Source organism: Arvicanthis niloticus, chromosome 1, assembly GCF_011762505.2.
Source record: "Arvicanthis niloticus isolate mArvNil1 chromosome 1, mArvNil1.pat.X, whole genome shotgun sequence".
Classification (NCBI taxonomy): Eukaryota; Metazoa; Chordata; class Mammalia; order Rodentia; family Muridae; genus Arvicanthis; species Arvicanthis niloticus.
Window position 1 is genome coordinate 12407506 of NC_047658.1, and position 24670 is coordinate 12432175.

The window sequence follows — 24670 nt, forward strand, 5'->3', positions numbered from 1 at the left end:
AATACAATAATATACTACCGAAGGACAGTACATACAATTATTCTGAATTTATATATATGCATAAATTGCATATGTATTTCAAGCTGGTCAATATTCACATATTAATGCAACAATATTATATATAAAAAGGATCGTGTACACTGTAGTACAATTGTGTCTTTATAAGTGGAGCTAAGGAAAGGCCAGTCTGGTGAAAGCAGTTGGTGACAGAAACCACAATCGGAGCCCCAGATAGCCACACACTGCAGCTTCAGGCTAACCTCCTCCTCCTACAGTAACCATGAGCAAGCACCACTGCTCCATCGAGGGGAACCTCGCATAAATCCTGTGTCCCAAGAGCTTGTGGGAAGTCATATAGAGCTGGGCCAGTCAACCTTCCCTGGGGAACACACTGATACCTGGGGATTCTGCCTAGAAGCAAGGCCCCAGTCACCTGCTCCGAGGGCTACATCCACTGGGAACGCCACTGTGTGCTGGTCAAGCCTGGCCCTCTAGAGCAGGTCCTCGACTCATGGACAAGCATCACTGGAAAAAACACCCAACCACACCCTGCTTGGGACCCACTGACCTCTGCTTTGTCTTGACACCTCTGTTTGTTAGGAGAGGTGCCACCTTCCTTAGAATAAAGGAGAAAAACCAAAGTTTTTATATGGTAAAAGGCTTATATGAGGAAAAAAGGGGGTACCTCAGGGGGACGATTTGCCCATACAAAGCATATGTTAGCATAGGCGCTTAAATGTATACATGTATGTTCTTTATGTTAATATCTGGGGATGGGACTCAGGCCTTGTATATTCTAGGCCAGTGCTCTGCCAAAGAGCTACGTTTCCAGATGTATGGTACTCTTTTTATATACGATACCTGATTTACTTAGTTCTCAGATTACTTAAAAACAGTATGGGGTTGTCCCCAATGTTTACTATTTGGAGTGTTCTTGTCATTATCCGAATTTCTGGCTTGGATGACTGTAAGCATCAAGAATACTGGGTTCTCAGTCCAGGCAGGAGAATCCTTTGTGGATGATACAGTGCATCCCTTGCATCTCAGACTTGGACCATCAGCCTGGCCCTGGGAGAAATCTGACCACACACCTCCTGCACTGTTGACAGAGCACTGGTGTTTGCTCCATTTCCTGGAGTGGTTAGGTACTGACCTTGGCCAGCCGAGACACCTGTCACTACCACAGGATTTGGATTTAGTTACAGGTTACAACTGGGGCATGAAATGCTAGCCAGGTGGCTTGGAGATGGGAACTTTTGTATTTCCCATGTTGCTTTGTTCTTCTAGCTAGGAGGTCAGTAGGCTCCTAAGAACAGTATCTTTCCAGCCTTCTAGAAGGAGCCCCAAGCACGGGAAACTGTGACCTCAGTGGTTCATGTGTGTGTGTGTGTGTGTGTGTGTGTGTGTGTGTGGTTACTATGTACATTTCCTCCTCAGTCCACAGCAAAATGGCAACTGGCATAGAAAGTTAGATCCACAGCATGTTTCTAGGTGCTCGAATATAGCTGAGCAGCCAATAAATTTGAACTTCTGACCCTTCAGCCTCTACGTCCTGAGTGCTGGGATTCCGGGTACGTAGCACTGCACCTGGTCTACGTGGTGCTGAGGATTGAAGCGACAACCCTTGCATGCTAGGTGAGCACTCCACCACCAGCCCATAGTTTGTTTTCTCTTTGCTTTCTCTCCCAATTGTGGTAGGACGTGCATCTGTATTTGCGAGCATGTTCATTATGTGTGTATGCATTTGAACAGAAAACAGCAGGCTACTTCCCCAGGTCAAGAAAGGCTAGCCAGGAGTCTCTGTTCAAGAGTCTAAAGGTATAGCTGGTTCTGTGCAAGGCTATCCTGACACTGACATCCAGCTCAGAGGTCCTGTTTGCTGTCCCTCCTTTCTTTGGGCTAGTATAATTTTTCTCTTTGTACTTCTGGTCTATACCCAGTCACTGGTCTAGATTAAATGCTCTGATATAGTCATGGCAAACTGGTCTGGTCTTTCTCACACATGTGGGGTGGGGGTGGGAGGCTGTAAACATCATGGCTGTCAAAAAGTCACCATATCTACTGGGTAACTTGAGAAACAGCTAAGTTGGAGGAGGAGATGTAGCAGATCCAGGAAGCCGAGATCCTAGCCTTGACCTTGCCACTTCTCAGCTATTTCCTCCTCTGTGGCTAAGTCAGCCCTATAATGTCTGTGCATGATGAACCTGAGATGGGATGCATACATGGCTCTTCCTGCACCCACAATGAAGCAGCCCTACCTGAACACAAGGTACCTGAACTTGGGTTCTTAGCCAGGGGCTGAATCGTACAGTGCCCTGGACTTGAAGGGACTGTTACGAAGCCCGCAGCTGGCAAGCATTTGCTGGCATGTTAGTGGCTTCAGAAGAGCATCCAATCCAAGCTGGTCTGGGATCTATACTACAGAGTTCCAGTCTCTGTTCATTATACTCAAGGGGAAATAACTACTTGTTGGTCATTGAAAGCATTGGTGGGGACAAAGATTTTCTTAGCACAGAATCCACAAAAGTGTCTTTATTCAGACCACAGAAGGAGAAGGTTCAGAGGTCAGCTTTGATGCCCCGTAGGGGATGAGGAGGACTAGGGAATGAAAAGATTCTCTGAATGAAAAGCTTTGGGTGGAAGAAGTCTGGAGTCTTTAACGGTGCCCCAAGTACAGAGCTGAGATCTAGAATCTGAAAAAGGAAATGACGGTGTGCAAGATGGGGTGACATGATTCTTAGTGGATGAAGTCCCTCTTACTGTCAAGATTAAGGATTCCTGTAAGGGCATTAGGTGGAGTCTCTCTCTCTCTCTCTCTCTCTCTCTCTCTCTCTCTCTCTCTCTCTGCTAAGGACTGGAGCTTTAGATAGTTCCGCAGGCCAGACTGGTGTGCACATTGTGGGCCAGTTGGAGGTGGGGTATACACTTGGACCACTCTCCCTGTGTTCTTCTGAATCCCATCAGAGCAGCTAGGAGATGAGACTGAAGCAGGGAGAACCAGACACAAGATAGACCGGGCATGCCTTTGGAAGCTCAGCTCTACGCGTAGCTCTGCTTTGTCTGCCTTCTGCTTCCTGTATGAACATTTGTTCCCCAACTCCCCAAGGTCTGATACCTAAGCTACAAGTCACTCTGCAGCCAGTGTCATCTAGGGTTCCTGGATTTTATTGTCCCATATTAACGGAAATGTATTTGTATTTACATCTTACCCTAACTGCCTCCCCCACACTCGCTTATACAGATACTCTGACAAAGTTCTAGCGTCTCTAAGGGAGAGGCTACTCACTGTATCAGTGGTTATTTGACATCAGTGCTTTTACGAGCCATCTAAAACAAACCAGGAACTTGCTTTAGGGCTGCAGACTAGCCCAGGGATAGAGTGCTTACCCAGCGCTCCCAAATTCCTGGGTCCCATGCACAGTATAATAGACAAACAATAACGATGATGACCACAGCTCAATCTGGGGCCTTGTTCCTAAAACATTGCCCCGATTTTTAAAGCAAACACTGCATTCTAAAAGGCTAGGGGTGAGTGGGGGCTTGAGCCTTTTCAAGACATGCCATAGAGTTAGGCCATTTTTCAGAAATGCTAGAATGTCCGCTTACTGCTCTGAGCTCCAAACACCCATTTTCCTCACTAGCAAACAAAGAAGAGGCCCCACATTGATCTGCCCCGAAGGAGTCGCATGTTTACTTGGTCCTCTTCTGTCTGCAAGGCTGGCCTCAGTGTCCTTAAAGAGCCTTGTTCGGATCTGTCTGGAGTGTATTTTCCTGCTACACGTAACCGTAACCGAGAGAGCAGCGAGAGGAGGCTGGTGAGCGCCAGGCTTGTTATTCTTGTGCTCACACCTGCAGTTTCTCTCCATCCAGGTTTGGGGTGAATGCGATTGCCTTAAGAATTGGCAGAGTTTCCTTAGGAATAAAACGAGGGGGGAGAAATCCAAGATGCCTCATCAGAAATTACCTTCCTGGTAGAAAACCTAAATGCACGAGGATGGATAAAAATAGATTTTTTTTTCTTAAATGCCAGGGAAGAGAGCTAGAAACGCTTTGGCAGATCTGGATCTGTGGACAGACCTGCGCCAGGTTCTTAAGTTAATAAATATTCATTTTGAGTTTTTTTTTTTGGGGGGGGACAAGTTCTAGGCATAGAGCCCTTGTTGGAGAAGTAACATCTATTTGTACAGCATTTTGGTTCTTAAGGATCAGGTTCAAAAAAAAAAAAAAAAAAAAAAAACCACCTCCTCCCTGACAATTCACACCTCCAGCAGGCTAGCTGCTTGCAAGATAGACACTGTCAAACACAGTGTCTATTTTCCCAGTTCTAGCAAGCCAAGCCAGGTATAAAAAGCCACATTTTTTTCCCTCCGTCTCAGCCACCTTTCCCCACAGACACCCCCCCCCCCTTTATTCTGGACATGCAGCGAAAGCTTCATTCAATATTGATCGTGCTTTGATACATTAAAATCAAGAGTGAGTCAGGACTCTTACATAAAAGGTGTATAGATACCCTTCGCACCATTTTGACCAGAACAGTCAATATTTTAAAAGGATTTCATTTCCCTTCAAAGCCTGCAGGCAGTCTAATTCTCCAAGAAGGGAAGGCACGGCCAGTTGGTGCTGAAATGATTCCTCCCAAGGTGTCTAAGAGGAAGATGTTATTATTAGTTTTCTTTTCTCTCTTTTTAAAAAATAATCTATTTTCTACTTGTATACAATTTAGCAAATTTGGGGCTTGGCAAAGAAACCTCAAATACGTCTCCTTCATTTGATGGAGAGTAACACTTTGGATGACTAAAATAAAATAGAATAAAAGCATTTTCATAACAAATATTTCAAGGCAGAGCAGTAGAGATATTTCAAAGAAAAGATTACACTTAAATGTTTTGAAAAGACAAAGAGAGAGAGAGAGAGAGAGCGAGCCAGCCCAGTTGTTGCAGCTGCTTTGAGTTCAGGTATGAACATGCATGCTTTCATTCCGTTGCATGATTTCGATAAAATTAGGTCAAAGAAATGTTCATTTGAAAACAGTGCTTCGTCATATTATCCCCAACACATGTCTAGCAAATATATGAATCCCACATTCATCTGCGCGAAGTTTCAAACCTAAATGAATGGTTTAGACAGCATTGTCATCAATTTTCCGCAGGTGCAGCTGGGGCAATCAGTCAATTCAATCAAAAGCCTCCGTCAAGTTGCGTGGCGCTGTCATTTTTTACATTCTGAAATTGAAAAAGAAAAAAAAAAGAAGAAAGAAAAGAAAAAAGAAAGCAAGCAAACCACCCGTGATTCCTGGCTTGCATTTACATATTCCCGCCTTTGGGTGGCGCTTTTGAGCAGTGCTTTGCCGCCAGCCCCGCTGCAGAGCTTTCTCTTTTTCTTTCTTTTTCCTCCAACCTCCCCTCTAACTTTATACTAATATAATATTTCTTTAGTGATGCTATGGAGATAAAATCGCTCTGTGTGTTTTAACACGCATTACAACAACCTCTTAAGGCAAAAAAGTAAATTCATGCAGATGAGTTATAGAAAGTTGAAAAGACGCGATGGGAGCCGGTGCCGTGGGTCCCTGGGGCGGGGGCACACTCTTTTTTGCTTTCGAGGTTGTCAGATTTCCAACTTTCTCCGCCCGTCTTCCCCTGTCCGCCGGTGCAGTCCAGAACAATTCGAGGGTCCGGAGAAGTGGGTGGAGGGGGGTTCTCAACTTCGCAGCTGGATTTTTCCGGTTCCTGTCAAGTCCCTCTGGGTTTACTTTCCACTAGCTTCAGACAGCCTTTGGGAATCCTAGGGTGGGGCCAGGAGCTGTGCTGGTATCAGAAGGGGAGCGTATTTCTGGCTGCCCCTAAGATGGTGTCATTTTTGTTTTTGCCATTAAAACTCAGTAATCACAGCTCCATCACACTCTGCCTCTTTGCTTAAAGGACCCAGGAAAGATGACATCAAGGAAAGCTTTGATTTTTTTTCTTTTCAATCTCATTGAAAAATAACCTTGCTTCCTAAACTGATTAATATTAGGATTCAGCAGTAGCAGAGATAGGAGGAACCCAGATAGATCCTCTGCACACACACCTCAGACGGATGTTCCTGCTTTCCCTCACCTAAGAGTGCTAACAGGTGCTTCTAAATCTTTAAAATGTACGGACAGACAGCACTTAGTATCTGCTTCTTCAAGGAGAATAGAGTTAACCTTTGTAGTCTGCCAAAAGTCGGCAAGTTTTCCTTTCCCATTTGTTTCAGTAGAGTAAGGAGCATAATCACAGTCTGAACCAGACAAACTCACATTGTCCGGGTCTTTTTTCTTCCTCACGGCATCCAGCAGAAGAGATGAGCTAATATTAACTTATAGAAACGACTGGGGCTATTCTCAGCGACGGATACACTCGGAATTATTAAACTGGCTGGGAAAATATTTAGGTGTGATTTCTTTGCAGATGTCAGGAATGGTCTGTTATCCTAACAGTCCACGGCTGCATTGAAAAAAAAAGAAAGAAAGAAAGAAAGAAAGAAAGAAAGAAAGAAAGAAAGAAAACATACATTTGGCTCCTGGACGAATGCAAATTCCAGGGACTATAATAAAAATGTACTTTTTAATAACCAGGTATGTCACTTTGCAAATAGCTTTGATGTAGCGCTCTTGCCTGCATATAGTCGAAGCTACATCTGTGTCATACCTGCATGCACCGTACTTTCCCTGAGAGAGCAATTAGGGGCGATTCCAGATAATACTTGCGACTCCACGCGTGTCTGCTGAGAGAGGGGAGAAAGAGCTGTGCTTGCCAGTGAGCGGAGAAAAGGATTCGCCAGCTCCCACCTTTTAGACACTTGATAAAAAAAAATGCAGCTCGGGGTGCCTGGAGGGTCTCAGGGAAATAAGGACGGCAGCAAGGGGCTTGCTGTAGGCAGCCCACAGTTTGGCGTTCCTCAGCAGAGTTTGAAGTTAAATGGTCCTGTCTGCTTCTTTTCTTGTTTGTGTCAGTTGTTAAAGATCCCTTGAAACGCACCATTACAATTTCCTTTTACTTTATTACAACAGGACTGAGCCAGGTAGCATCTCGGCCGCCCCTAATTTCCTGCAAGGGCCTACGGACCAGCTCTCTGCGTTTTCTGTTTTCATTAACCAAACACAAAGCCAACTGACTTGCTATCACTCTTAAGGTAACTACAGGTCTTACAATAAAAGGTGGAGTGAAATCATATGTCCATAAATCGAACAAATAGATGCACGCAAAAAAGCCAGCTCCTTGCACAGTCCAACATACGTGCAGTCTTAAAGGAGACGCTGCATGGTGTCTGTTTTAATACTGCATTTCCTATTCAGTGGCTCTGTTTTTCAGTGAGGGCCAGTATTTCCATGCTTGAGTTTCCCCCTTTCTTTTTCCAGTCAGAACCAGAAAGTCCTGTTTTTTGGTTGTTATTGTTTGTCTAAACGGGAAGAAATCTCGGCAAGGTTTTCTTCTCCATCCTATGACTGTATGTGCTGGAAACACTGCGATATGTTTTGACTAAATATTCGAAATAAATGCCTTATCAATCAAAGCAGCAACATAGTAGTGTCTCCCCATCCAGGTACACAGGGTAGGGTGGGGGCGGGGGTTTGTAAAACCACAGACCAGGCACAATAGCCCCAGACAATGTCTTCTCATGTGATGCGTACAGGCCGTGATGGATGGTCCCTCACCACAGAGCATGGCCACGGAGACAAAATTAGTGTTGTTTTAATTACCAGTGTCTGTAATGTTATCTATCCATAACTGCCTGAAGTAGACCGTCGCCGAGGGTCAGGGGCCACCTGAGCCGAGGGTTTCACATTTGGGTCTTATCAGTTCCCGGTCAAAGTCATGTGCTTTAAAGTAATGGAAAAGAGAGAGGAAGAAAAAAGTTTAATGCTTAATGCTTTGCTTTAAACATTTACTTAGCTCAAAATGTGTGTGTGTGTGTGTGTGTGTGTGTGTGTAGTATTTGTTGTTTAAGGGGAAGTGCCTAGATTTTTTTTCTCTCTTTAAGTGAAGAACCAAGCAGATCGTATTAAATGGTATCTGGAGGTCAGAGGTGTGGGTAGAAAATGGGACTCCCTTTGACATTCTTCAGTGAAAGTTTACATTGTCAGAGCCGTGGTTTTTATCATTTTATCAGTCACAAACAACGGTTTGACACTAACAGGAAGGAAGACGTTTTACTTTCAAAACCTCCTTGAGCTGAGATGAGATGGCTTGGTGTCCAGACATCTCTGGGGGGGGGGGAGAAAGGGAGAGAGAGAGAGAGAGAGAGAGAGAGAGAGAGAGAGAGAGAGAGAGAGAGAGAGAGAATTGTGTGTGTGTAAAGACAGAGTAGACTCCAGTTTCTGAGCTCCTGGGAGATGAAAGATAGGCCAGCTTTTGAAAATGGCCTGCGTGGCACCTGCTATAAATGAGCAGGGAAAAGCAATCAAGCTAATAGATTACAGTAATTATCCAATCTTTGGCTAGTTTGTATTGGCAAACTATAAATACAGTACACATTAGAACAAGGTGCTTACAGAATATACATGAAAGGTCACGGCAATTTGCAAGTCGCTAGTCATTAGAATATGCTAAAAACCATCGCTTCAGGGCTCAGATTTTAATGATGAATACATTGATTATTAAGTAGCAGAGAAAAAATGTACAAGGGCCGTTGTGGCCTAGTGATCGGTCGCCTTATTTTGGGAAGGAAATCAGCCCAGCTTTAGCATGCTTGCACTGAGGCCCATAATTGCAGTGAGGAAAATTCCTCCGAAGAGCTTGGTGTACATATTAAAAGTAAAAAGTTGAGACGTGTTTGTGATAAGATTAATAATAAATCTCTGGTAAGTCTTAGACTCCTGACAATAATACAGCGGCAGAACACTTCATCTTCGCTCAGCTTTAGGATTTAAGATCAGTCACAAACAATCTAAATTACGGCTGATACTAGGCAGATGTGGTACTGGACGGCCCTGCTCGCCATAAATCTCCTTTTCCTTATATGCAAATTAACTCCATTTTAAAAGATAATTTTTCACACGGTGAGTGCCTTTATTTGTGAAATGCTGGTGATTTTTTAATAGGGAGAGAAAAAATCCTGGTCCAGATCTGGGGATGATCTCCTTGCAGAGAGAGACTATAAAGTGTGCAATCTGCGTGCTTTGGTTGGGGCACCTTAGATCACTTTGGAGAGAAGTTGGGGAGCTCTGGCTTAGATGCTATGTTGCTTTGCACAGAAACTACTCTGGGAACTGAGGTGTGTGTGTGTGTGTGTGTGTGTGTGTGTGTATTGTCTCTTTGTTTTCGGGGAGCAGACGACAGTTCCCCATGCTTTAGGGCTCTCTGGCCTTCAGTTCTGAGCGCCTAGTCTTGCTCATTTTGTGATTATTTTTGGAACCAGCTACCGGGTCCTTCCCACCTCTCCTCTCATCAGTGCATCTTCTGGGCACTCTCATCCCCCAGCTTCAGTTCTGCTTGACTGTGGTGCTGAGATCTCCGGTAATTCCTTGCACAGCTTTCTTGGTACTATTAAAAAAAAAAAACACACACACACACACACACCAATGTGCAAACAGGCCTGTGCTCCCCAGCACCAAGCCCACAGCTCTTATTTCCATACCTCCCACCCCCCACCTTGGTCCTTGCATTTTGTGGGTAAAGCAGCTTACATCTGTGTCCTGATAGATAGAGGTGAGATGGCTTTTCCCCCCTCTCCTCTCACAGCCCATTCTCATGAAATGTTTGTCTCTCAAGGACTGAATTTTTACAGCCTGTGCTGCTGGTGGGAAATGTGGAAGGAGAGAAGGAATTTGCAGAGTGGGGAGTGCCTGCCTTTTTTTTTTTTTTTTTTTAAATCCATCACTTTGCTAGGTCACCCTGGAGCTTGAGGGTTACAGGAAAAAGCCTGCTAGGTCTCTTTGTGGAGGGAAGGGGCAGTGACACCCAGGTGGGCAGAAGGCTTTTACCCCCTCAGAGACAAAGATTCTGTTGGTGGTGGGCTGCTGGGGACAGCTTCAGTCTTTGTGGACCTACATTAAGAGCAAGGGGTGGAAGTGGTCAGTGGGCTCCTTGACAGTGCTCAGCCTCTCTCTGCCAATCCGGGCTAATCAGAGGCCGGGAATGTTTCTGTTTTTCCTTGGAGTTGTTCCAATGGGGATTCTACTTATTTGTTTTCTTGGAAATATAAGCTAGGTGTCCTGGGAAAGGCTGCGGACCTGGCATGCATGTTTTTCTTTGTCTCTGTTGTCTTGTCCCACACCCTGTGTATACAAAGATGCACATACCTTTTTTCCTTGCATCTCTCCTCACACCCTATCAGCACACTTAACAAAACAACAACCTCCCCCTGAAACCCCAAACCAAATCAAACCAAACCAAACCAAACCAAACCAACCAACCAAACCAACTAACAAAAACCATGCACTCTCAGATCAACTGAGAAAATGTTTTTCTGCAGGAAGATTCCTGCAGTGTGATTCCTATGGGACAGATACCCAGAGATGCCCTGGACAGATGTCCCTCTGCACGGAGGGACAATACCAAGCAAGGGCAAGCATGCAACTACATTTTACAATGCATGGCTCTTATCGTCAGACTACTTCCTGAGTGGAAGCAAACTTACAACAGGTGCTCATCAAATAGGAAAATGGTCACAAATCAGAAACAAACTTTAGGGCCAGGAGTGTCTTTCAGAGACAGCGCTTGCAAGGGCTATGCTGGCTGGCTGCTGGGCAATCTCTTCAGCTCCTCCCTATTTTCTCCTGGCAGGTGTGTCTTGCCTTCCTTTGTTACTGGGAGGAAGATGAAGTTGAGCAAATGCAGACTCATCAGATGAAGCCATAGTTAGGATGGGGGCCCCCGGTACAGCTGAGATAGCCTACATCTTAGACTGGATCCTTACTATACTAATTGACATTAATTGTGTGTCTCTACCAGAGGGCAAGCATCTTCCTAGTCATCTCGGGAGAAACTTTGCACCTCGGAAAGAGATGGTTCTTGGGTTTCCTGTTCTTGATAGCTAAAATGTGTTCCTTGACTGCTTCTTCTATTGGTCCAATGCAGTGGATTTTCTACTACCATTGGACACTGTATGTTTCTGTGTGAGTTGAGCAGTTATTTTCTTTCCCTGCTCACACCTTTAAAATCCTCTCCTTCCTTCTGCCCCCTAAATCTTTAAGGTTTGCTTTTGAGGTGTACTTGTGCAGTGAGTAATTAGCCTGTTACCAAGATATTAATTAACATGTTGGAAATGTTTTCTTTATTAATGAGAAATTCACACATTCTCTTTAAATTAATTTGTATAGTTTGAAATTAATTTCTCGTGGCCTTTGATGACCTCCAATCTACGAAGACAAAACCCAGAGTATTGTAGTAACGGTTAAACCATTCATTAAACATTTTATGCAAATTGTGTTTGTTTATAAACAAATTAACTGCAAGGATTTTCAAAACAGGTGCTGTGTCGTGAATGCGTACTAAATGATGTGGTACTGAAAGAATTAATTAGACCTTCAGATGTAATTAGTTGCAATAATTTGCGTGATTAGCGGCTTGGTTAAGAAGTAAGACACACACATTGTAATGCATGGGGGACTCACTGCAGACTCTTTGTTTCTCATATGGCGAGGACGAGGCTTCCCGTGTTTAGCAAATTTTTCAAAAAATTGCTGACAAAGCTGGAGTTAATTGCCAAGTCTCCGGCAGGGGGGGTGTTGTGGTGGTGGTGGTTGTGGTGATGGTGGTGGTTGTTGTTATTTAGTTCTTTCTTCCCTGGCTTCTCCCAGGCACGGGCTGGGCTGTGAGGCTGTTTGTTTGCACCTTATGAATTTTTTACAGAGAAAGTTGTTAACCCTAGATCTTAACATCCCCAGAGGAAACGGCACTACTTAACACTTTGAGGGGTAACAGACAGGACGTGATTATTGTAAGCCAAATGAAACATGTTAGGCGTTTTGAGATGGGCAGTCGGTGTTCAGGCTGTGGCTGGGTCTCCCCCACACACACACCCACCCCCGCCCTTTTTCTTTTGACAACTTCTGTTCTTTCTAAAGATGAGCTGTCACACTGAAGGCTTCAGCCTGACCAGCCCCTGAAGCTGGTGATCATTATGGCTGATGGCTTGTTTACATGATGCTGATGTCCCTGGGCCAAGGCCACTGAGATCCTGGGGACTCTATTGCTATGAATTTCATCTCGGTAGTCAGATCAACTGAGGGGTGTTTTTCAAAATCTGGGAGACCCATCACTCTCTGACCACTGGGCTTAGGGGATTATGGAACATCCTGCTAAAGAACAGACCAGAATTTTTCTTTCTTTCTTTCTTCCTTTCTTCCTTTCTTCCTTCCTTCCTTCCTTTCTCTCTCTCTCTCTCTCTCTCTCTCTCTCTCTCTCTCTCCCTCCCTCCCTCCCTCCCTCCCTCCCTCCCTCCCTCCCTTCCTTCCTTCCTTCCTTCCTTCCTTCTTCCCTCCCTCCCTCCCTCTCTCTCTCTCTTTCTTTCTTTCTTTCTTTCTTTCTTTCTTTCTTTCTTTCTTTCTTTCTTTTTTTACCTTTTTCCTTTTTGTCAATCAGAAATATTCTTTGTATGCTTTTTGTAGGTGCCTCCCCTCCACAATGTTGTGGGTCTGAGGGGGTAGCAGGGGTCAGCACACATGGAGTCTTTAATTAGGAGGCAGACAAAGCAACAGAGAGCAAGCTGGACTCAAACAACAGAGACAGAGGGACTTGGGTGGCTTCTCTTCATTCAAGCATAATACACAATCATTTTCTGGTCTTTCTATGTAGCCAAGTCTGGCCTGAAACTCACTGCGCAGCTCAGACTGGTGTTGACTTGAAATCACCCTGCTTCATCCTCAAGAGTGTGGGGATTATAAACGGCACAGTTTAGTTTTTAAAATCAATATATAATATATTTTGGGGACAGAGTAAAGTCCTGAGTAAACTTCTTTTGTTTGATATGGGTGCGGCCATCGGCCATGTCGATGGCCAATGCCTCAGCCCCATGGGAATAGGCACCAGAGGGGTGAGGCTCTGAGGGACGATGAAGGCTTCCTTGGGTCTGTGTGCAGATGTTGATAGTGTGTGCTGAAAATGTCACCAAGCTTTCTCTTCCCAGATGTCTGTGGCCAGAAGACTGCTCTCTAGAGAGTGCTGCCACCAAGATTAGCTAAGCCTGCTTCGTTGCTCAGCTGTATATAATACCCTGTCCCCTTGTTTATCTGCATGTAATAGCCCTGCATCTTCGATCAGATGTATGCAGTAACCCCGCCTCCCTGTTCAACTCTATATAATAAACACATGGAATTTAGGAGCTTGGGGGATGGTGCTGCAGCTTCTCCCTTACAGCGCTCAGGCCATGGGATCCCAGCTTCTCTGTGTAGCTGTCATTTCTTCATTCCTTCACTGCCCCTAGTCAGGATCCCAGGACCCCAAGCAATGTGGGGATGCAGCATTATAAAAAGGAATGGGTTTCATTATGACATTTTTTTATGCTTATATACTGTACCCTGACCATCCTCACCCCGTGGCAACACCCTTCCTCCACCTTTTTGAGCAGGTCTTCTCCTCTTCCCAAATGGTTCCCCTTCCCCCCTAGTGTGCTTTTTAACCCCCCTTTGTGTTTCACACATGAGGAACGTTTGTGTAACATTTGTCTTTCTGGTTTATTTTGCTTAATATGATAATCATCATTCCTATTGGCATTATGCGTCTCTTTTTGTTGTTTCTGATACCAGTTAGAAGACAGAGAGACTCAAGGCCACGGCTGGGAGGAGGGGGGAGGAAGGATGGAGGACGGGGAACGGGGGCACAGGGTAGGGCATGACTCAGTGGCTTAAAAGTGCTTGACCTAACTTTGGATCTCCAGAACCCACTTAAAAGCCACACACAGGAGTGTCTGTAATCTCAGCGGCCACGTGGGGGACATGGGAGGCAGAGAGGCCAGGAAACAGGACCTCTGGAGGTTCATGGGCCAGCTACTGTGGCTTTTACATTAGCAAAGAGACCCTGTTTCAAACAAGGTAGAAAGAATCGACAACCAAAAGTTTCCTTTTGACCTGCGCACAAGTACCACGGCACACACGTGCCGGAACACATAAACACACAAACAAGCAAACACTCACACGCCCACACGCCACACCCCGTTGTCCGTCAACCCTAAAGCTTCTCCCTCCGTGACTGAAAGTAACCCAAGCCTAGTGGCCCTTCCTGTGGTCTTTGTACTTGGGAGGCAGAGGCAGAAGGATTATGAGTTCAGGACCACACAGTGAACTGGGGGGTTAGGGGCGGGGAGTGTGAGTGGGCAGGGCTGGGGTTGTTTTTCCCTAGTGTGTAGGCTCTGTTGCTGCGGGAGTGATGGGGTCACACTTAGCTAGTTTCTTTTCTGCCAGACCAATAGTGGCCTTGGGTGAAGTAGGCGTGGTGCATGGCTCTCTTTCCAGCTCTAGAAGTTAGTGATTCTACCGTCTACCTTGGAGAGATGGAGGGTCAAGCAGAACAGGAAACCCCATGAGTTTTCCCTCCCCTTGAACTTGTGGGTGTTACATTCTGTCCACCCTTATTGCCAGCTTGGGTTTGCTAAGTGCTCTTAGGAATAGGCCCTTTGGGCTGATATCTGAGCGATATTAACATTTGCGATGTCGTCGTGGTTGAGGTGCCTTACTCTGGGCAGTGAAGGATGACGCGGCGGCCCGCCAGTTGCTTGATGAAAGAGTACAATCAGAGCCCTGTACTGAAGGACGGCTGTGGAGAGAGGTGGCTTGTTAATTTATGGGGCCTCGATTCCAATTGCAAAGGAACGCTTTTTTTTTTCCTTTCTCAAAAACTTTTAAGAAATTAGGTTTTAAAGCTGAACCCGTGTACCACTCAACTTAAAATAGAAGAGAATTTGATTTTATGTGGTGCCTTTCACATCCCGGCACTTTATAATATTGTAAATTCAGATGGAGCTGAGCTCCTGGCTGCAGGCTAGCTGGACGTGGGTTGGGTTGGGATGACTTCTGGGGAGATGGCTGTACCCCCCAGCCCCTTGCCTGAAGATGGGGCAGATTCTCAAGTCTTTTTTCTCCTCTGGGGCTGTGTGCTTATGTCCTCTCCTTGGAGTAGGACCATCCAGCACATACTTGTTGGGGTCCTAAGAGTTCTGCCCACACATTGAACTCTTCGTGAAAATACCATCTCATCTTGCAGAATTCAACTTGAAATGTCAGCTCAAATTCCCTGAGGGATGAGTTAGTAGTTACTTCATTTAACATAATCACTATGGAGATGCTATATATTTGTGCTCATTGTTGCATGTCCTTGGGCAGATACCTGATTCATCTGTGCAATGGGGCCATTTCCAGGCATCTTTGAGTAAAAGAGCCCACTCCCTCTGTGCCTAGTCTGGAGACTTCTGAGCCTGCACCTTCTTGCTCCATTCATCCATGCCTAGCAAGGGATGGTCACTGCCAACCGGAAGGACCACGCAATCCATCTCCCTCCCTGCCAGCTTGCCTTTCTATCTTACTTTCTCAGGATAGCAGACACCAAGAACCAGGTCACTGATGGCTCTTTCTGTCCCATGTTTTTGGAGTCCTAGATGATGACAATAGCTGTTGTCTTCAGACATGGTACCAGTGGAGACTCAGATAAATACCTATCTGCTTGTTTACTGGTATGTGACTTTATGTTCTGAGCCTCAGTTTCTCTAGTTGCAAAATGAATGGGCCTTGTACATGAAGGTTCCTCCCATTCTCACTGCTTGTGAACACACACACACACACACACACACACACACACACACACACACACTTGGTTTTGCTGTGTTGGAGATTGAACCTAGGGGTCTCCCAAATGCAAGGCAAACATTCTAACATTAAGCTACATTCACAGTTCTCCGTTCTCATTATTATTATTATTATTATTATTATTATTATTATTATTATTATTATCAAAAGAAATGTTTGTGTAAATTCAGTTACATGCATGCCACCTTGCACCTGTGGAGATCAGAGGACAATTTAATTGAGCCTTATCTGTGCAATAGGTGTATTTGAAGGATTGTCTCTAAGTGGAGAGAAAGAGGGAGGGAGGGAAGGAGGGAGGGAGGGAGGGAGGGAGGGAGAGAGAGAGAGAGAGAGAGAGAGAGAGAGAGAGAACACTCCCCAGTGCCCAGTATGGATGCTCCTGAGCACTAACTGACCCCTCTCTTCACCATGTGGTAGGTCCAGAGACTAATATCAGGCCCTCAGATTTGCACAGAAAATGCTTCTCTCTGTTGAACTATCTCAACAACACTTGACTTGTCTTATTTTATTTTATTTTATTTTATTTTATTTTATTTTGAAATAGGGTCTTAGTAAACTCTTCAGCCTGGCCTTGAACTAATCTTTGTAGTGCAGACAGCTCTTGAACTTGCTATTTTCCTCTTCAGCCTTCTGGCATGATGGGCATGTGCCACCAGGCCTGCCTTTGGTCTTAAATAATAACAAAATTAGGGGATAAACAAGACCTACTTATTTCTTCTGTCCTTCCCTCCCTGATTTCTGTACATTTATTTTGGGTCCTAATTCATCCTCATCCTCATTCTCATTCTCATTCATTTTCTCTCTCTCTCTCTCTCTCTCTCTCTCTCTCTCTCTCTCTCTCTCTCTCTCGTCTCTCCCTTTTCCCCAAGTGTTGCGTGCTAGAAACAAATAGACCTCCTTGAATAATATTTGGATTTCAGCAAAATTCCGCTCAAATACAAATACCTGTTTACTCATGTGTTTTCTTCTTCTTCAGCATCTTTGGGTGGCAGGATGCTAACTGGGGATGCTATCGTGGACTGAGGGAGTGAACAGAAGAGTCTTAAGAAAGAACGGCAAAGATGTACAGAGAGGTAGGGTACTGGCTGGGAGCCTGGCCACCTGGAGCACAGAAACGGTGACTCCAGAGTGGCTGCTGAAGATCTGGGTGCTGAGAAAATAATCGGAACGGCCCCCCACCCCCGCCGCCGCCATGATTAATACTAACACCCGTCTTCAAAAAGCCACAAGATCTTTAGTATCCACAAAATATATGATGCTCCTGCTGAAGTTTTTATCGTAGAGATGTATCTGAGGTATTATTTCATCTTCACTCAGCTAAAGGCAACCTTGAGGGCTGGATGGAAGGGGGCTGGGGTGGGGAAGAGAGGGCTGAAGATGGAGAAGTAATACTTCCAGGCAGGTGCCTTGAAAAACGCAGCCCTGCCTTGGTGTGTGGCAGAGAGAGGCTGCTGGGTTGAGGGATTCTGGGCCTGCACATGTGAATCTCACCTCTACCAGTGACTCCACTGTGTGACCTCTTTGGGTCCCAGTTTTCTCTTTGGAATATGTCTCATGTTGAAGAGATGAATGTGCCCCTGGAAGATGTCTAGAAGAAACAGGAGTTATGTGTGCACTGTGTAGATGCTGCCCATCTTGAGACTGGCCACAAGTTATCCCTTCCAGTTGTCAAGTGCTCATTTCCATCTGAGGCTCTTTCCCCGAAGTCTCTGCCTCTCTGCTGTGGTTTAATTAACAGTGTGCCCCACAGGCTTGGATATTTGAACACTTGGTCCCTAGTCGGTGGTGCTGTTTGGAGAGGTTATGGGAAGTGCAGCTTAGCTCTAACTCACTGGATGTGGGCTTTGAGTGTTTATAAGCTTGCCTCAATTCCTGTTCTCTCTGTGTGTTTCCTGCTTGTCATCGAGGCACCAAGATCTCAGCTTTCTGCTCCAGTGACCATGTCCCCTGTGTGTTGCTATGGGGATACCCATATGATAAAAACCCACCATAATGGCCTTTTATCTCCCTTAAAACCAAATAAATGCTTTCTTTTGTAACTTGTTTTAGTTGCAGTGTTTTGTCACAGTCACAAAAACCTTACATTTGTTCATTAGCACACCTGGACAAGAAAAATGTCTCAATGTCTTCCAACAAAAGGACACATGGCCATGTGCAAGTTCTGTTTGTGCTCCAGGAGACCAGACATGCAACACTTTGGGGAAGTCCCATTCCTACGTGTCCCTGAAAGAAAGGAAGGATTGAGACACCAAGGACGCTGACGGGTCCCCACTACCTCTCCACCTTTGTCAAGCAATGGTGGATTCTCCTTGGAAATTAAAATGACTCTACCACATCATTTTTGATAGAGAGCAAAATTTTAAGCAAGTTGAATTTTGTGTGTTTGTGTATTTGTGTGTGTTTGTTTGTATGCATCTTTGTGTGTGGGTATGTGTAGACATCTTTAGACACATTTAGGCAAGTCAAAGTTGTATGTCTTTCCTGATTTCCCACTATATTGTTGTTGTTGTTGTTGTTGTTGTTGTTGTTGTTATTGATAGGATTACAGGGGTGTGCTGCTGTTGCCATGCCCTGCTTTTAATGTTGGGTGCTGGGGATAGATTTGAACTCATGCTTCTACAGTTGATATTTTATCCATTGAACATCTCTCTAGCTTCACAAGTTGCTTTTCAAAGGAGCTGCTGATGGACAGAGTCTCACAAAACCACACATCTCTCCATGGAACATTAAACACAATGGGAAGTTGGGGGTGTGGGAAGACTAGAGGAGTAGTCATGCTGAACAAAAGAGCTGTGTCAGCAGACAAAGGTAAGCAGTCACTGGCTTCGACTTAAAGACTGGTCGATGGTCCTTGGCTTCGTCTACCTCCTTGGTAAACCTGCTTTGGTAGAGGTGAATGGGTCCAGGGCTGTCGTCCTTATTACCATATTTGTTTCTATGCAGATGCCCCTTCACATCTCTGGGAACCCCTTCACCTCCCATCTGATTTCCTTTGGGCATCTCCTCTGGAGCCATTATCCAGATGTTTCCTTCTGGTGGAAAGATGAAAGAGCTGCTGGAGGAAAAGTTTCTTTGGTTTCTCAGCATCAGCAAATTCCAACGTGTGTCCAAAGGTAATTGTATTAGGCCACATGCTAGTCCCGCGATAATAGTCTTACGAGCTCCCGTGATAAAGCATGTATGTTGCAATGATTATAGAAATTTTATTTTCATCTGGTTTTTATATTGCTATAAATATTTTGCATTTACCAAATAAAGTGGTTGCTATGTAGAGATCATAACTTCTGGGACCTAAATTTGCTTCAGACGATAGGCAAATTATAGACTACAATATGTGATCAAACAGCAGCATGGAGAACTTAAATGGAGTGAGCCCTGAGGACAGAGGCTGCTTGAAACTATGGGGGATGGAATAAATGGGAGTCTTAGCAAAGCTATCGCTGGTTCAAGCAGATAAATTATGCTCTGCCTTTTTGTATCTCTTTGGGACTGTACTACATAAATTATGACCAAATATAATTTAGGCTATCAGCCTATATTTCTGAACATCCATCTTGTACATTTTAAGTACAAAATTACCATTTTGCAGAAGTATAAAATTGAGACAAATTTTTTTCCATCTGTGCATTTAACTTCTGCATACTTTATTGCAGCTAAAGGGTTCTAGAGGACCTCATTACCATCCGGAGGGGACGTTAGCCCCGCGACTATATAACTGTATTAAGATCTACATAAACGGGAATAAAGTTCGAGGGACAGTGGGATATGGAATTATGTATTCTTTCTTAAATGGAGATGTAACTTTTATCGAAAAGCCCTCATCGCTGCTTTTCTGGAGATCACTGTTTATAAATTCAAACTTGCTGATGAAGGGATCCGTGTTTATGAAAACTCCATCTAAACAGGCACAGGCAAGGGTACCCTCCAGGGACCCGTGGGCTTTCAGAGCTGGGACTCGAACACTGTTGTGGTCTGGAGATGGAGTCGGACTCTTGTAGCCCTGTGGCTGTCCCTCAGTGCTCAGATTTCTGAGTGTTATGACATGGGGACATCAGTGAGCTCTGTGACCCCCATCAGGCATGAGCTGTGAAGGTTCTCTCTCTCACTTTAAGCCTCCGGTTTCTCAAGGAGGAGGGTCCTGTGCAGAGGACCAGGAAGCTTCATTCATTCATCTACTTAGCAATCTTAACTCCATCAAATAGGCTTGACAAGCCTCCAGCCGGAAGCCAGAGCAGGTCTGGTTTCTCCCGCCTTTCCTCAACCTCAGGGCAGCCTTTCTTTCTATAAGTTGCTCTGCTGGGTATTTTGTCAAAACAGCATAAAAGTACCTAACAAATAACTTCTCCACTCTCCTTCCCCCCATTGTTTTTCTCTACAACTGGGTGTCTTCTGTCTTCCAGTTTGGCTGTTTTGCATCTGTCAATCAATCTTTCTCCAGATGGACAGCCTCATAGTGCATGCACAGGAGACTATGTCTCCTAAAGAGACTGCAACCCGGAGGGAGTGAGACAGTGAACAGGTGTTCAGAAACTGGGCTGTCAAGGGCTCTTTCCAGGTAGGTGGAGGCTTGGCTGTGACTGCCACACAATGTTGAGACATGGGAGTGCTGACACTAGACATTGGTAGGATTTGCTGTGTATTTCAGATACCATCTTGGCCACCCTCTTCCTGCCTCTGTTGTCAACTGTGTGGGAAGAATCAAGAATCTGTGAGGAGAAGAAATCGAGGAAGGGACAAATATCTATCTCTGCTCTGTAGAAATGGTTTTAGATGTTAAAGGTCCTAACTTGTTTGGCAGTGGGCACACAGCTACAAGAAGGCATCAGCAACAGGTTTCTTAAGTGGTGAGGTCTGGTCAGACCAACAACAGGATGTTTATCGATTTCCACAGGGGACAGATACACAGGTGATCCTGGAGCATCTGGCTTATTTTAAAGGGCTCAGAACCGATGGTAGGGGTGATGTTTTTCTTGATTCTCTGAGTTCAGTGGGATCAGCTATTTCCAAGAGACTTTGTCTCTTGGTGTCATTGGTGAAGTGTCTTCAAAAGACAGTAACACTAACCAGAACCAAGAAATGGGACTGGGGCTGTCCAAGACCCCAACATCCGGGCATCTGGGAGAGAAGTCAATACAGTCATCACTTCTTTAGCTATTCATTTGTTATCAATGAGGTTCTACTGAGAGCCGGCCATAGTCCTTTCCCATAGCTAACACACACTTTCTGTTCACTGTTACACAGATAACAAACAAGTACAAAATACAATTGTTATGGTTCAAATCTAAAGTAGTCTCCATGGGATTGTATATTGAAGGCTTACTTTACAGCTGACGGTGCTGTTTGGGGAGGTTCTAGAAACTTCAAGAGTTGAGCCCTTGCTGGAGGAAGTAGATCATGAAAGGCAAGCCACTAAGAGTTATATCTGTTCTAGTCACTTTCTGGTTCTCTGCCTCCTCGACCACAAGCTCCAACCACCGAATCGTTCTCCTGAGCACAGGAGGCCAACAGATCGTGTACTAAATCCTCGTAAACCAAACCCAGATAAATCTTCCCCACAATCTTCCCCACGTTATATTTCTCTCTCTGGTGTTTTGATTGTAGCTATACAAAATCACTGCGATCATCAAGAAGCTTTTCAGCTGGTGACAGTTGTGGTGGACATTCCCTTCAGAAGATACAATGCAGCAGTTATCGAGTGACCCTAAAGTGGGTGGTTGGGACATCCTTTTTTAAAAGGAGACCCATGAGTGCAGAGGATGAGAAAAACAGTGTTAGTAGATAGGGGACCAGCCCTATCTACTAGGGGACCAGATAGAAGCCACATCAAGATGGCCAAGCTAAGAATTGCTAAGGCTCCATCCCTGAATTCTTTGTCTCCTGCCTTACTCGTTGTAGCCTTGAGGGGTAACCTTGAATCTGGTTGCAGGACATGGGATGAGATTTTAATAAAAACTTTACAGATAGGGACTCTGCGATTCTTGGTCTGAATGCAGGCTTTCTGGTTAGCCTTCTCAACTCCCCTCTCTGCAGCTGGAAAGTGGTGGCTGTGTACCATCTCTGTGTGTGTGCTGTAAACGTGGGGCAGCAATTCTGAGCAACATCACACTTGTTCAGGGAGATGTTCTTTTGCAGTGCCTGCCAAGCCTCACTCTTACAGGCTGTGACATCACGAAGCTGCAGAGTGTCCCTATTCAACATAGATGCCATTCAATAGGAGCCTGGCAACAAAGATCATAGCATCTGTGACACATGGGTGACCAGAAAGATGGGGACCCAAGGAGCTGGCGACTGTTCCCATTCGGCCATATTGGCTCCTCCTTAAATCACAGTTCAGGTTAGGAGTGGATGCCAGGAGAAATCAGCTTAGCATACAAGTCAAGGCCACAGGAGAAACATTCCTGAATTGGTTTAAAACCCTTGCAGAGCCTGGCTATCTGAGCAGACATGGACTCTTATCATCTAGAGCTGGGGAAGGACCACTAATTAGCCACAAGAGACATAGTGATCTTCCTTGCAGCCCACAGGGGCATTATCATCATACTTTATCCTCAGATCCAAACCCTACCACTGGGGCTAGAGAGATGTCCCCTTGGTTAAGAGTCCCATTGCTCTTTTAGAGGAACCAGGTTTGGTTCCCAACACCAACATGGCAGCTTACAATCATCTGTAACTCTAGTTCCAAGAGATCCAACACCTTGTTCTGGCCTCCATAAGCACTAGACTCACAGGTGATGCAGACACAGGCAAAACACTCATGTGCATAAAACAATCCTCACCATCAAACTCCCATGGGGAAAAAAATTACACATAGCTGGCCAAGGAGATGGCTCACTGGGTAAAGTACCTATTATGCATGCTTAAGAACCTGAGTTTGATTCTCATTGCCCATGTCAAAGCCAGACATGGTAGCATGTGTCTATAACTCTGGAGCTGGGAAAGGAGTGGGTAGAGGCAAATGGATTCCAGGGACTTGCTGGTCAGGGAGCCTAGCCAAAGCAGCAAACTCCAGGATCAGTGAAAGAGTGAGAGACGTTGTCTCTGAAAAACAAGACAGAAATTGATAGAGAAGGACACCTGATCTTGACCTCTGACCTGCACATGCCATGCTTAGGCAAGTACATACACATGTATGTATACACACACACACACACACACACACACACACACACACACACACACACACAGAGTAGGTCTTATCAGAATACCTTTGGCTGAAGGCAACTAGAGATGGCCAGGTGGTTTGAACCTTGGCCCTTATCCTGTGGGAAGAGTTTGATGTTTGGGAGTGGCAGTTAAAACTGTGAGCGAGACTGTTTGAGGATGTGGAAGCCTGGGAACCTCCATTGTCAGAATGCAGGTGGAAAATGAAGAAACAAAGGGAGCTGAGATTAAGTAGTCAAGAAGAAAGGACTCAAACAAGAGGCCAAAGAGGTAGGCCATTTCAAGATGTCGAGAGTGGTCACCGGTGATAAATGTGACAGAGATATGGAATCGTATGACTGAGGTGATCTGTGAAGTCTGGCTTCATAGGAAGTTGTTGGGTGACTCAAGAAAGCAAGGTGGTCAAGGGAATTTTGCTTGTTGTTTGAGGGAGGGACAGCTCTTAGGTCAGTGAGTCTTCCTGCAAGGGGATGCTCTAATTAGTGAAGCCAAAGGGATGAACTTCTGCCCAGATCAAGGCTACTGAGGTGCAAGGCTATTGGGTTATGATGGAGAAAAAAATAGCTCTGTGCCCAAAGATGGAAGGTGTCTTTGATAAATTACACCAAGAACATGGCAGGTGGTATGAAATGCAATGTAGATTTTCTGGACACTCCCTGACTGGCATCTATTTGTTAATGTTCTTACAGAGTGAATCCAAGAGCCAAGGAAAAGTGTGTATTCATGGTGGTATGGAGGGGAATATGGGCAGTGTTGAGCATGACCTTGTTGCTTTGGTTTTCTGAGCCAGTGTCTGAGACCCTAACCTTTGCTCCAGATGATAAACGTGGTTTTGCAACTTGATAAGAAGTGGGGATTTATTGGTCTTTCCCAGTGGGATGGCGGGCATCAGGAAATAAGCATGTCTTCTGTCAAATGTTCTGGTTGCACAGCTCAGAAGGTCCAGGGGACTGATCCCAGGGTCATCTAGGGTGAGCAGAGCCTTTTCAGCTCCCAGATCCCCATCACACACCTTGGAGCTTGTGCATGTATGTGTCCCTGCACCTGTGGGCCCCCTCCCCCCTCCCATCCCTAGGATGTGCTACCTCAGTTCTGGGACAGCCAGACAAGGAGCAGGGGAATGAAATGTTAGTTGAAATGTATAAATTGCTTGTCATCTGGGTAAGAAGGCCAAGGCAGAAGGCTTGCCTGGGTTAGACAGAGTTCAAGGCCAGCCTGGGCTATACAGCAAGAATGAATCTCAAAATCAAAGAAAAGGAAGAGGGAGGAAGGGCAAGAGAAGGCGGTGGAGGAAGGAAGGAAAGAAGAAAGAGCCAAACCCAAGAACCCAAGGGCTTTTTTTCTGTTTGTGTAGGTCGATGCCCTGCACAAGGATGCACTGAAGACACCTATCTCCCTGCACACACGGCTGTACACACAGCTGCTGCATTCAGAAACCAAACTCTTCAGGTGGAATCAGGACCAAGATGGAGACAAGAAGGGCCCACTGTTTCTCCAGCCCCAAGCCCAAGTTGTGTTTCCCACCCCCTGTTTTGTGGCAGGAACAGACTTCTCCATGGAGGAATGCAACTGTGCCTGACCTTGTTTGCCTGGCATCCTGTTTGTTCCCAGCATAGAACAATGACCTCTTGTAAGGCAGGGCTTCACAGCCTCACCGAGGGTTACTGAACAGCCCTGATTCCTCCCCTGATTATCTTGAAGCCTGTCAAGCTGTAAGTTCTCCCGCCCTTCTCTGCTCTTTCTTCC

The 24670-nt window shown here is 45.3% G+C and overlaps 1 long non-coding RNA gene across 1 annotated transcript; it reads left to right on the top strand.

Annotated features, from left to right (window-relative positions):
• Positions 1 to 1450: 1450 nt before the first annotated feature.
• LOC143442484 (uncharacterized) lies at positions 1451 to 24670 on the top strand. The gene is made up of 4 exons (XR_013110727.1): positions 1451 to 1635; positions 18707 to 18876; positions 20164 to 20318; positions 24279 to 24670. It is a non-coding gene; the product is annotated as an uncharacterized LOC143442484 (long non-coding RNA).